We start from the raw sequence: 13,118 nt of genomic DNA, 5'->3' as shown, positions 1-13,118 counted from the left end.
CAGCTGGAAGCCTTGAAACCAGAGAACATGTTGGATGAAGCTTTGAGGGGATGGAAAATAATTTAGAGATTAATCGAGATGGAGTATACTATTTCATGAACCAAATCTGGACCCCAAAGTTCGGCGGTTACAGGGAAGTTGTCATGAACGAAGCTCACAAGACTAGATACTCCGTTCACCCAGGTTCAGATAAGATGTATCTGGATCTCAAAAAGCTCTATTGGTGGCCAAACATGAAAGCAGAGATTGCTACCTTCGTAGGTAAGTGCCTGACTTGCGACAAGGTGAAGGTGGAATATCAAAAGCCCTCAGGTTTACTTCAATAGCTAGAAATACCTGAGTGGAAGTAGGAAGGAATTGCGATGGATTTCATCAATAAATTGCCCAAGAATCTGATTGGTTATGACACTATCTGGGTAATCGTCTACATATTGACTAAATCCGCCCACTTCCTGCCAATCAAAGAAACATTCAAGATGGAGAGACTGACCTAAATCTACATCCAAGAGATAGTCTGTCTGCATGGTGTGCTTGTGTCTATTATCTCCGATCGGGATAGCAGATTCACCTTGAGGTTTTGGCAATCACTGCATAAGGCTATTGGACCTAAGCTGGATATGAGCACGGCTTACCATCCACAAACCGATGGGCAGAGTGAGAAAAACATTCAAACCCTAGAAGATATGTTGAGAGCATGCGTTATTGACTTTGGTAAGGCGTGGGATACCCATTTGCCATTGGTCGAGCTCTCTTACAACAACAACTATCATATCAGTATCAAGGTTGCGCCGCTTGAATCCCTCTATGACCGTAAGTGCGGATCCCATATGTGATGGGATGAGGTGGGTGACACGTAGCTAACTAGAGGTCAAGTCCCTGATAACTCTCTCACCGGCCCATAAATAATCCGAGAAACCATAGAAAAGATCGTACAAATTCGGGAACGGCTAAAGGCTTCAAGAAATAGACAAAAGAGTTATGCTGACAAAAGATGAAAACCTTTGGAATTCCAGGTTGGTGACCGCGTTCTATTGAAGGTCTCACCCTGGAAAGGCATGATATGTTTTTGAAAATGTGGAAAACTGAATCCGAGATACATAGGACCATTCGAGATCCTCACTAAGATCAGTCATGTAGCCTACAAACTTCGTTTACCCCAAGAGCTTAGCAACATTCACACCATCTTCCACGTGTCGAACCTTAAAAAGTGTCTATCCGAAGAAACCCTTGTGATCCCTCTCGATGAAATCGAGATCAACGAGAACCATAATTTCATGGAAGAACTAGTCGAAATCATGGATCGGGAAGTCTAAAGAACGAAACAAAGTCGCATACCGATAGTGAAGGTCCACTGGAATGCCAAGCGGGGACCTGAATTCACTTAGGAGCGAGAAGATCAAATGCAAAAGAAGTACCCGCATCTTTTTCCGAGTCCATGATTGTACTCTATGTTAGAATTTCAGGACGAAATTCCCTCTATCGGGGGGATGATGTGTCGACCCGAACCTTTTTCAGTTAACTCCCGTTAAATAAAAACTTCGAATTTTATTTATTTTATCAAATTTTTTCAAACTCGTAAGGATTGAGAAGAACTTATATTATATAAATTAAATTTATATAAATGTCGGGACTAAAATCGTGCGAAAAGTCAAGTTTTTCAACGAAAATCAGCCAAGTCTTGTGCACACCGGTGTTTACGGCCGCGAATTGTTCACGACCGTAAACCGTTCACAGCTGGGGGGATCCCACCACCGACCATGAACCCAGCCTATATATACGTGTTCCTACCCTTATTTTTACTTTTCGCCGAAAACACCACTTTCTGTCTCTAAAACCACCAACCAAAAACTCAATCTATCCTCCGAAAATCACCCAAATCCACCTTGGAACTCATTTTGGAGCATCAAACATTCATATTTTCATCAAATCAAGCATTCTTTGTTCTTGAGTTCACGGCCGTAAACCCTTCAAATCTTCAAATCTTCAAGGGTCGAAATCAGTTCACGGTCGTAAACCATTCAAAGACGTAAACCCTTAAAGGCAGAAAACTGTTCACGACCGAGAACAATTCCTGGAAGAGAACAGTTCACGGCCGAAAACCCTTCATGGCCGCAATCAGCCCCAATCGGAATCTTGGCTGAAAACCTACTTTTACTCTTCGATCGAGTCTCGGTAACATTCCTTAACCAAAAGTAAGTGTTTTTCTAACACTTTAACTAATGGATTCACTAATTTAAATACAAATATGTGTTTAATTATTATTAGGATTTCGTTAACTTTGCGTACAACAACTCGAGGGTCCTCATTTCCAGTCTCGTTGTCCGACACATACACGCATTCAATTGTGAGTTCATACCGCTACGCTTTACTATTTTTAACGTTTTTCAGGGGGGGATACAAGCCAAACACAAATAGTTTTTGTGAACTTTACACACATAAGTTCAACAGGATTAAAACTTAGGCAATTGATGTTGGATTAGTGTCTAAGTCCATAACTATAATTGGTATGTACTTGACCCGATTTGGCATGGTCCATTTGGGTTGCATGGAATCGGAACAATTGGATAGACAAAATGAGAAAAAAGATACTTATGATTTATATTAATATATTATAAGTTCTAATATATTAATATGGAATCATATTATGTAATAAGTATTGATCAAGAATTAATTTAGTGATCAAAATGAACTAATTAAGTACAGACTCTGTTATATATATATATATATATATATATATATATATATATATATAGAGAGAGAGAGAGAGAGAGAGAGAGAGAGGATAGGCCAAGTTCATTTAGGTTGGGCTAAGCTTTCATGGATAGTCCTTGGAGTGTTTAACCCATGGATCCTATGAAAATGAAAGGTCATGGGTATTAGGGTTTACATGAATGTAACCCTAATCCTCCACACTATATAAAAAGGTCTATAGTTCATGAAATGGGAACTAGTGTGTGTGCACAAGATGGGAAAATCAATTTTGGTGCAAGAATCCTTATTCTCAAGTTATTCCAAGGGTTTTTGGTGCTGTGTGAACCATTTGAGGTGCAACACTTGGGACATAAAGCTCTTAAAGGTTCAAGACTTCAAGCTCCATCAAAAGCTATGTCATTCAACTAGATTCTTGTATTGCATAAGCCAAAAACCGCTCGAACTAAAATTCGAGTTTCGGGCCGGGCACTGCTATGCCAAATCTTAGAAAATCATAACTTCCTCATACGAAGTCAGATTTGGGCGTTCTTTTTATGGATGTTCTCCGTTTAACGTATACTACAACTTTGGTTTATATTACTAAGGCCAAAAATTCTTCTATTGTAAATTCACTATTTACGTCTCACGTTGTCGGGCCGGTTTTGCCGAAAAACTTCGACGGGCCATAACTTCTTCGTTATAACTCGGATTTCGGCGTTCTTTATATGTACGGAACCCTTGAGACATATTCTACAACTTGGTTAAGATTATTTACTCTAAATAATATTTTGTAAAAAAGTCGTTTTCGACCCCTATTATCTCTAAATTGACTAGCCCGGATCTACGGGCGTTACAGAGAAAGGCACAATGTCGATAGCGAAATACAATTTACTTCTCTGAGAAACTACAGTTAGGTAAAAGTTACTGCCCCACCCATGTAAAACAGGTGGAACATTATGCCGAGGGGTTACCACTAGAGTATCGAGCTATTGTGAGGCAACGCAACACTTTGGCGGCTGCCATGGATGAGGCTATTCGAATCGAGGTTGATTTAGCCACACCCGGGCACACTGTGATCAAGGGTGGGGAGAAGAAGAAACAGGATGGTTCGTCTGAATCCTCGAGGAAGAAAAAGAATGCTCACCAGGATACGAGGGGTGACAAGTCGGATTACTGTACGAAACGTCGCTCCTCACACAAGGGATCATACAGTAGCGACACCATGAGATGCAAACAATGTGGAAAATTAGGCCACAAGCAAGAAGAGTGCAAGAATGAGCCACGCTGTTATAATTGTAGGCAGACGGGTCATATGAGTGGTCAGTGTCCAAATCCAAAGGTTCAGGCTCGTGGCAGTGTTAAGAAGAATGATGCACCAAAAGTGCAAGCGCGAGCATTTCAGATGATTGCTGAGGAGATCAGACGCGATAATGAGGTATTCTCAGAACTTTTTTTTATCTAAGTGTTTTGTTGCTATTTATAACTGTGTTGATGTTAGTGTGGGTAGACAATTTGTATTTGTTGAATCACGTGTTTGTTATATGTTAATAAAGAGTATTTCTGAATTTTTGTGTGTTAGACATGGTAAAAGCGGTAGGGAATCCTATTTTCATTTTTTGCGAAATGTACGAGGGTGTTGTAATATGACGATTGGACAAATTTTTCCCTTTTAACTTGGATTCCAATCGGGATCAGGTTGTGCGATGTTGTCATGGATAGGTTTTTACTGTCTTCCAGTCAGACTAAGATTCTCTATGCTAGAAACATGAGCGAGTTTCGCGTTTCATTTGAGTGTATGTCTATTTCATGAGGAGAGAACTTTAGGGTTCATTTAAATCCTTTGTGCTTTGTGAATAGAAAGCATTAGGTTCCTTTGGCTCATGCGGTGGAGGGTTCAAGGAAGTCAATGGGTACCTTCTTGTTGAGGTGGTCAAGCAATGATAATAATACGTCAAGGACAGCTAAGTGGTGAGTCTCCTGTTGCTAGAAAGGTTACAAGTCGATGAGTTGATGCACGAGTAAGGAGAGTCGGTGAATATCTTGGTGAGAGAAAGATCAAGTAGCGATGTATGAAACGATCCAAGCTCATTAAGTTCCGATAGGAGGGCATGTACAGGTCAGAAGTGACTTAGGTGGTCGAAGATATGAAGGTTCGTATCGGTATCTGATTCCAAGGACGAGATCATTTTAAGGAGGGGGAAATTGTAACGACCCGAAACTTCTTTTGTTAACGATGTTAGTTTTTCCGTTAGTCGAATATTTAGTTTTGTAAAGATTATTTCGATTCTAGATTATAAATTGAAATAAATTAAATAAATAGGTGGTAATTGTTATTATTAAAAAATGATGTTAATTAATACCAAAAAGAATTAACTAAAAGTAAAAAAAATGTGTAATTTAATTAAACTGATTCATGAAGTTATTAGGTTAAAATGTAACTAGTTTTATTAGGGTAAATGGTGTTGAGGGGCCAATGTGTCATAAATGGAAACTAAAAATGTTATGTTGTTATGGTTAGAGGTGTTTGAAATCTAATCATGGAAGTTTAGGGACTTAATATGAAAATGGCATTAAAAATCCCATGTATTACATTGGACGTGATTAAGGGGCTTTATGAGGATCAGCCGTTTTGATGTCTTGGGGCCATATTAATCGATCAAAATAAATTTCCCCAATTGTTTATGTTGTGTGTCAAGTAGCAAGGAAAAAAAACGATCAATCATATTTGGGCGTGAAGTAGTCATCGACGATTGCTAGGAAAGAAAAAGAAGAAAACCAAACGTGAAGGAGAGGGGAAAAAGGGTTGCGAGTTTTGTGAGTCAATTTGGGGCTAGGAATCGTCCTTGGTATGTCTTTGATTCTTCTCTTTTGAAATTCATTCATCAATTGATGAGAATTGATTAATAGCAATGTCAATTCCTTTCTTTTTGGTGTTATTGATCATATCATCTTCTTCCTTACAATATTTGAATGTTCATATGTTTAATTCTAGTTCTATTGGGTGTAATTTTGATGGTTTATTGCTGTCAAAATTGCTTATGAACACCTTCATTAAGTTTACTGCTCAAGTTTATGTTTTGATCAAAGTTTTGGAGTCACAATTCTTGTTGATTTCTAAAACTTATGATAAATTCCACCATGAATCAAATGGATATGTTTCTGTGATTAAATCATGCTATTCCGGTTAAGAAGTTAATTTTTACCCTTATAGGTGTTTTTAGTGATGGCTTAATGTGTTAAGTGGTCAAAAAGCCCTTGAAACCCAAAGCTGGAAAATTCAGCAAGAATTACCAATCTGTCCCTATGTTGGAAAAATTATAGAAAAATAAACAAGAATCGAATTAATGATCTGTAAACTCTCAAAGTTTCCATTTTGAGTCTAGTTTATCCATGAATTTTTCCAGAACCTTTTGTTGCTTCTAACTTAGGTGAAAAACGCCTTTTTCACCAGCTGTTCAGAATTTAGCTGTATTGATAGGCAGATTTGTAAAAATCATATAAAATTGTAGAAAAATTGTTTGGACCTTCAAAAGTACATTCTAAAAAGCTAAAAGTCCTAACTTCTGTAATATGAAATAAAAACGAAAGCTATACAGGTTCTAAGTTTGTTAAAACAGCTCTAACAGGTGGTTGTTTTGGGTTCAAAACTGGGAATTTTACTTGCTAGTTGATTTATGTGTTTGGCTTATAAACTTGTCATCTTTGGCATTGTAGAACTCCAATAACCTTGTTATTTGAAATGTAATAGGGGCAAGGGTGATACTTCAACCAATACAATATTTGAAGTGTGAGTTGATCACATTTTTGGCAAAGGTGAGTGAACTTGTGGTTTTAAAAGTACATTGTTAGGAGTATCACATATCTTAGATGGATTGGGATGAACCTAGTTATCTAGGATGCATGTGCCCTTTTGATGACTGATTGTTATGCCGTTATTATTGAAAAGTTTTATGTGTAATGATATCTAGGGTGTTGCACGCTAGACTCTTCCTTGTTTATTGTGAGATGTGAGTTAGGGTCATGCTAGATTGAGTTAAGTGTATGAAAATTATGTGATGTGAGCATATTAATTCTGTTTGAAAATATTTGTTTAAAATGTTTTAGAACAAGCATGTTAGTGTTGTATCAACTTCATTGATGTGTTGTGTATGGAAGTAGTGTGTGATGTAAAATGTGATAACTTCATGAAATTACATGTTTGCATGAAAATAACCCTTAAAGAGGTAATATGTTAATAAAAGAAAATTCATAATATTTACATGATTACTTGAAAGGGTAAATGTGCAACTTCTTATTTAATTAATTATTATTAAATTAAAAAGGGGAACACACTAGCGGGCGAAGGGTAGTAACCTAGACATAGGTATATACCCAATCCGGATATTATGATGACCTAGTGGGTTGAAAGATACCTATAGGATAAAGAGCTTAAGGCAACTGTGACGCCGATTGGTTTTTTTAGACAACCACTCGAGACATGGTCTTCATACTGTTGGATAAGGTGTCTAAGTCCATAACTTATTTGGTATATACTTGACCCGACCTGACATGGTCCATTTGGGTTGCACTTCACCCGAACTATTTATATGGATAATATTTACGAGAATAGTATGTTTATGATTTATTAATATATTATAAGTTATAATATATTAATATGAAATCATATTATTTAATTAGTATTGATCTTAAAATAATTATGAATTAATTTAGTGATCAAAAGGTGACTAATTAAACATGGGCTATTATATTTATATAGTGTGGGCTAACACTCATTATGAAATGAGCTAAGCTTAAATGGGAGTCCATGGATGGTCCATGGAGCTTTTAACCCATTGATCCTTGGAAGAGGAAAAGACATGGGTCATTAGGGTTTGCATAAGAGGCTTTTGATGCTTGAAATGACACTAAGTGGGTGTGCATAAGAGTGGCCGATTTCTAGAAGCTAGACATACTCTCTCATAAAGTTTTCCAAGTTTGTGGTGTTTTGTGATTTCCATTTGAGGCATTCACATTATTGGTGTTTGGCTCTCAAACTCCAAAGGAATCAACTAACAATCAAAGGTATGTAACTCTTCTTGTTCTTTTATGTTTAAAAGTACCCCATGCCATGCTAGATAGGTTATGAACCTTGGAAAAATGATTTTGCATGTATTATAGTCAAACATAGATCCAAGGTTTCTAGGGTTGCATGAACACCTTAGGAGCGTTAGTTTGCTCAAAACCCAGTTATCGGGACTGGAGTGATGTTGTTCAAGCGGTGGGACCAGCGCAAACATCATGTGGGATTTGGGAGGTGTATCGGTTGGAATTGGCACCGCTCGTACCAGTCCTTAACGACAACACATGTACATGTATGTGCACAGTCGGAGTAGCGAATGTAGCGCACCGGGAGCAATGATTACGGGTGAGAGTTGCGCCTCACTTAGTGCATTGGGTCGTGCCGGTCACGTTAGTAGCGAACGGGGTCTTGCTTTGGGGGATTTTGCGGTGAATAAATAGACCCTAAATAAGAGGTAATACTTTAATAATTATAACGATGAGCGGTGAGTAATTATTAATGTAAAGCAGAGAAACAAAATATTATATAATAATATTCAATTGGTGAATCGATAAGATTAGTTACAACGGTGTGAAGGAGAGTAACTAATAAAATAAGCTCTAACTGAAGAAATAAAATAAATTGAGCTAAACATGTGTTTGTTATGTGGTGTGATTTGTATGTCTTGCTAGTGAGTCTTTGACTGGGTGTGGATACTTTGTGTGAATCCAACTATGATATGTGTGTTCTATTAACACTGTACTATCTTGACTCACTTAGCTTATGCTAACACTTGTTCTTTGTTTGTTGGTTTTCTTTGTTTGTTGGAACAGGTAGCTTGACATGATGCCTTGGTGAGGATGGGAGCTTTTGGGTAGTCTTAGTTAGTATCTTTAGTTATGATACCATTTAAACATGTTGGGTTTTCATCATTACGTTTTTGTGAACTTTAAATTTAGATGGGTTTGTTTTTACATGAAAGTAACATTGGTGATGTTTTTGAAATAAACATAATAAGTATTCCGCAACGTATTCTGTTAAATAATGTTTTACAAATAAAAAAAATTGGGTGAAAAATCACGTTGTTACACTTTATGACTACTATATGACAAACCATGACTTGACCCTTAATGATCTCACCTATTTACTTGATGCCGCTGAATCACAATGATTTGGAGCACTAGTAAAGCAAATTTGATTGGAAGATCAACTTCCCAAACTTCGATGGACATTGACAATGGATACATTGGAAATCTAGAAAAGCTTTCTCTTCCCAATGGAAAGGGATCGACCATAGTCAACTCGGTTGACAAATGGTAAAGAGAAAGGCTAAGTTTGAGATAGTCTCGTGTACCATTCCCAAAGAGTCCATATGTTTCTTTGTCAAAAGAAGGGGCATTGGTTGCGAAGCTGCCCTATTTATTTGATAGATCATAAGGATGGTCAAGTCAAAAAGTTTGACTCTGCTTCAGGTAAGTCCACTATCTAACTCTATTAAGTTTCTAACTGTTGATTCTTAATACATGATGTGACTAGATTACATTTTGATGTATGGAAAGATCAAGCAAAGGGAAGGAAACTTAAAGGAAAAGTATGTTGAATCTGATCGCGAAGATGGATTTCTATCGCATAATTTGAAGATCGGATTTTTGAGCTGCTGCTTAGGGGTTAGGATAGATTACTAGGAAATATGTAACAACATAGTTTTCATCTAGCGCCACTACTTGTACGTGGTTCAATGTACCATTTACACGGACCACAAGAGCCTGAAGTATCTCATGGATCAGCCCAACCTAAATATGCACCAGAGGAGGTGGTTAGATGTGGTGAAAGACTATGACTATGAGATTCTGTATCATCCGAGCAAGGCTAACATGGTAGCCGACGCCCAGAGCCGCAGAACAGAGTGCGCCCCGATCCGTGATGTGTATATGAGGATGACCGTGATGACGCCGGTCTTGGATACCAAACGAGAGGCCCAGGTGGAGGCTGTGAGACCGGAGAACCGCAAGAGGGAGCAGGTGATTGGGCAGGTGTCTGAGTTTACGACGGATAGCCGAGGACTTATGACTTTCTGAGGGCGAATTTGGGTGCCCTATTCAGGCGGAGCTTGGCGTATACTGATGAAGGAGGCGCATAGATTGAGGTTCTCGATCCACCCCGGGGCCACTAAGATGTATTTGGACCTGAAGAGAGATTACTGGTGGCCCTGTATGAAGAGGGATGTTGCCTGGATAGTTGAGAGATGCTTGACCTGCCATCGGGTCAAGGCGAAAAACCAACGTCCGCATGGTCGGATAGGCGGTAGGTCAGAGATTTCGTACGAGAGGCCCAGATAGGCGGCGATCCGACCTACAGTTTCAGGTCAGAGATTTCGTACTCGTGAATGTATCCCCATGGAAAGGGGTGATCGGGTTCCAGAAGCGGGGCAAGCCGGGGCCCCGATATATCGGCCCTTTTAGAGTGACTGCCAGAGTGGGTAGGGTAGCATACCAGTTGGAGCTACCTGCAGAGTTAATTCAGATTCATAACACCTTCTACGTGTCCCAACTGAGGAAGTGTGTGGCCGACGAGACGACAGTAGTACCGCTGGAGGACATTCAAGTGGATGCGAGCTTGAATTACATTGAGAGGCTGATTGTGATTCTAGATCGAAAGGTGAAGGCTCTAAGAAACAAAGAAGTTCCCCTGGTTCAGGTCCAGTGGCAGCATCGGAGGGGATCCGATTTGACTTGGGAGCCGGAGTCAGAGATGCGGGAGTAGTATCCTGAGCTATTTGAGAGTCAGGACTTCAAGGACGAAGTATGATTCTAGTGGGGGAGAATTGTAACATCCGGATTTCCAGGTATAATATTTAATGTATTTTATTTTGAGACATGTGGAGTGACTCGACGAGCTGGTGCCTCAACTCGTCGAGTAGAGTCGCGACTGGTGACGTGGATTAATGAATGGACTTGACAAGTCCATGAGTCGACTCGCCAAGTCAGCGGTGCTGAAGGAAACCCTAATTTCTCGGACTTATGGCCTATTTAAAGGCCCTTATGGCCTGCCTTTGCGGCCACCTTCCCCAAAGAGAAACCTTAACCTGCCTTTTCGTTGTGTAGAGAGACAGAGAGTCCATTTTGAGCATTCTTGTGCATTTTGGAGGACAGATTGGAAGAGCTTGGTAGATCTAATCAAGAGAAGGATGTGGATCTTGTATTCTTCTGTCATTAGCTTCTCTTCTGAGGTAAAAAGCACTTACCTTGGCCACATTTTTGTTAGATCTCATTTTGGGGAGTTTCTAGGGTTTTCTCCCAAATCATCTTGTGCCTTTGAGTTATTTGAGCATGGTTGAGGTTAGAACCTCAAATCTGGACTAGAGAAGGTCTTAGGAGTCCAAAGATTTTAGCTTTATTGAGCTGGAGGCAAGCTCATATGCATTTAACCTTTCTTGGGGCTTGTAATGGGTATATGGAGCATATATGCCATGCATGAATGTAAAGATCAAAGCTTTACGTGACATTCAAGACTAGGGAGTCTAGATCTAGTGTTTGGAGCGATAGATCTGCCCAAAAACATCTGAATGGGAGTATGGACTGGATGGACTCGTCGAGTCCATGCGCAGACTCGACGAGTCGATTAGGGTTTACTCGATAAAGTCTGGTACGCTGTAACTCGACGAGTAGACGGGTCTACTCGACGAGTAGAGATGGTTTTAATAAGACCTCTAAGGGATCGAGGGGACACGAGGAGTCCTCCTGGTGCACTCAACGAGTTGAGTCAACATGGACTGTTGACTCAAGTTGACTTCTGTTGACTTTTGGAGTTTATACCAACTATGAGTAATGGAGACCCTGGAGGGGTAGGATAGTCTTTTACCCTTACCAAGAGTTAGAGAGGGGTTAGTAGGAGCTTATTAGAATAATTGGTCTAATTAGAGATAATCACCATATGTATTAGGCGGAGGTTGTTTCAGTGATTCATGTACGAGGTGTACTAGCTTGCTTACTTCGAGGTGAGTCTTCTCACTATACTTTACCTAAAGTGGTAGCTATGTGTGACTAGAGGGTCTTATGTGCTTGCTTGAGTTATGCATGTTTGTGTGATATTTATTGTATGCTACATTATTTGTTGCTTAGACCGGATCGGAGGGTCCAACGAACTATGAGGCCGGAGGGTTCTCAATCAGACCGGACCAGAGGGTCTAACGAGCTATGGGACTGGAGGGTCCCACTGAGACACATTGACCAAGAGGGTCTTCCAGAGCTATAGTCTTGAGTGGCTAATTATTTATACGTGGTATTTTGGGGAACTCACTAAGCATTCGTGCTTACCGTGTTATGTGTTTATGTGTTTCAGGTACTTCCGAGGATCGCAGGAAGGCACCGACTTGATTCTACACACACCCACCCAGCCGGAGTTATATGTTTTATGGATCCTGGATTGTGATAAATACTTTTGAAAACTATATTGTCAATGGATAATTGGTGTTTTGAGAAATGTGATACATGTTTTTATTATAATTAAAAAGGAAGATTTTGTTTGAAAATTTACGTTTTTATAATTAAGTTCTTTAATTATATATATTTCACATCAAATATTTTACCCGATTACCCATTCCCGTTATTCTCACATATTGATCCTAAAATATTGATCTTAAGGGACCTATCATAAGGATCATCATCGTCAACGGGTAGACAATATTGCTTGGGGGACTCCTTTAGAAACATGTATCCATATGGCAACCATTTAGGGATAGAGTACATCAATGAACTTATAGTTCACTAACACTTACATGTGAGTCTACCAACGTTCCACTAGACTGTCTAGTATACTCTGTTAGACAATTGGTTCATCAAAAGTTAATTCCTCTCATCACCATCTCATCATTTTCATCACCCATTACAACCCAATATTATTTATTTAAATATATAAGAAAATATGTATATGATCAACCAAATAAAATCATATAATTTATCTAACACATATATAAAGTAATTCATATAACATGCACACCTATCATTTAATCATTTAGATACTTTATATCTATGTCTAAGCATAAAGTAACTATGCACTCACTTGTTAAAGTGGATGACTGGAATGTTGGACAGTGCTTCGCTTCAGCACTTGTCTTTTCCTTTGATGTGACATAGGTTTAATTATCACTAAGTATTAGTTTATTATATCTTATGACTAATTAATAGTCTAGATTCCTCAACAATCCCAATGCCTACTGATCTACAGTTGATAAGAAACAACCATGTAGGATCATATCGAAGGTACAATCCATTTGGTATACAGAGTACTGTTTGAAAATTCCACTTTAAACACCTCATGAAATCCACATCCCTGTAAGTAGATCAATCAATAATATGACGTTGGAACCACTGACAAATCTTATTTATAA

At 38.9% G+C, this 13,118-nt stretch overlaps 1 long non-coding RNA gene across 1 annotated transcript; it reads left to right on the top strand.

Annotated features, from left to right (window-relative positions):
- The first annotated feature begins 5,238 nt into the window (after positions 1 to 5,238).
- On the top strand, positions 5,239 to 8,788 carry LOC111890074 (uncharacterized). The gene is made up of 3 exons (XR_002849731.3): positions 5,239 to 5,537; positions 6,440 to 6,504; positions 8,563 to 8,788. It is a non-coding gene; the product is annotated as an uncharacterized LOC111890074 (long non-coding RNA).
- The last annotated feature ends 4,330 nt before the right edge of the window (positions 8,789 to 13,118 follow it).

The sequence above is a fragment of the Lactuca sativa genome, chromosome 6 (assembly GCF_002870075.4).
Source record: "Lactuca sativa cultivar Salinas chromosome 6, Lsat_Salinas_v11, whole genome shotgun sequence".
NCBI lineage: Eukaryota > Viridiplantae > Streptophyta > Magnoliopsida > Asterales > Asteraceae > Lactuca > Lactuca sativa.
This window is presented reverse-complemented; position numbering and strand designations above follow the sequence as displayed.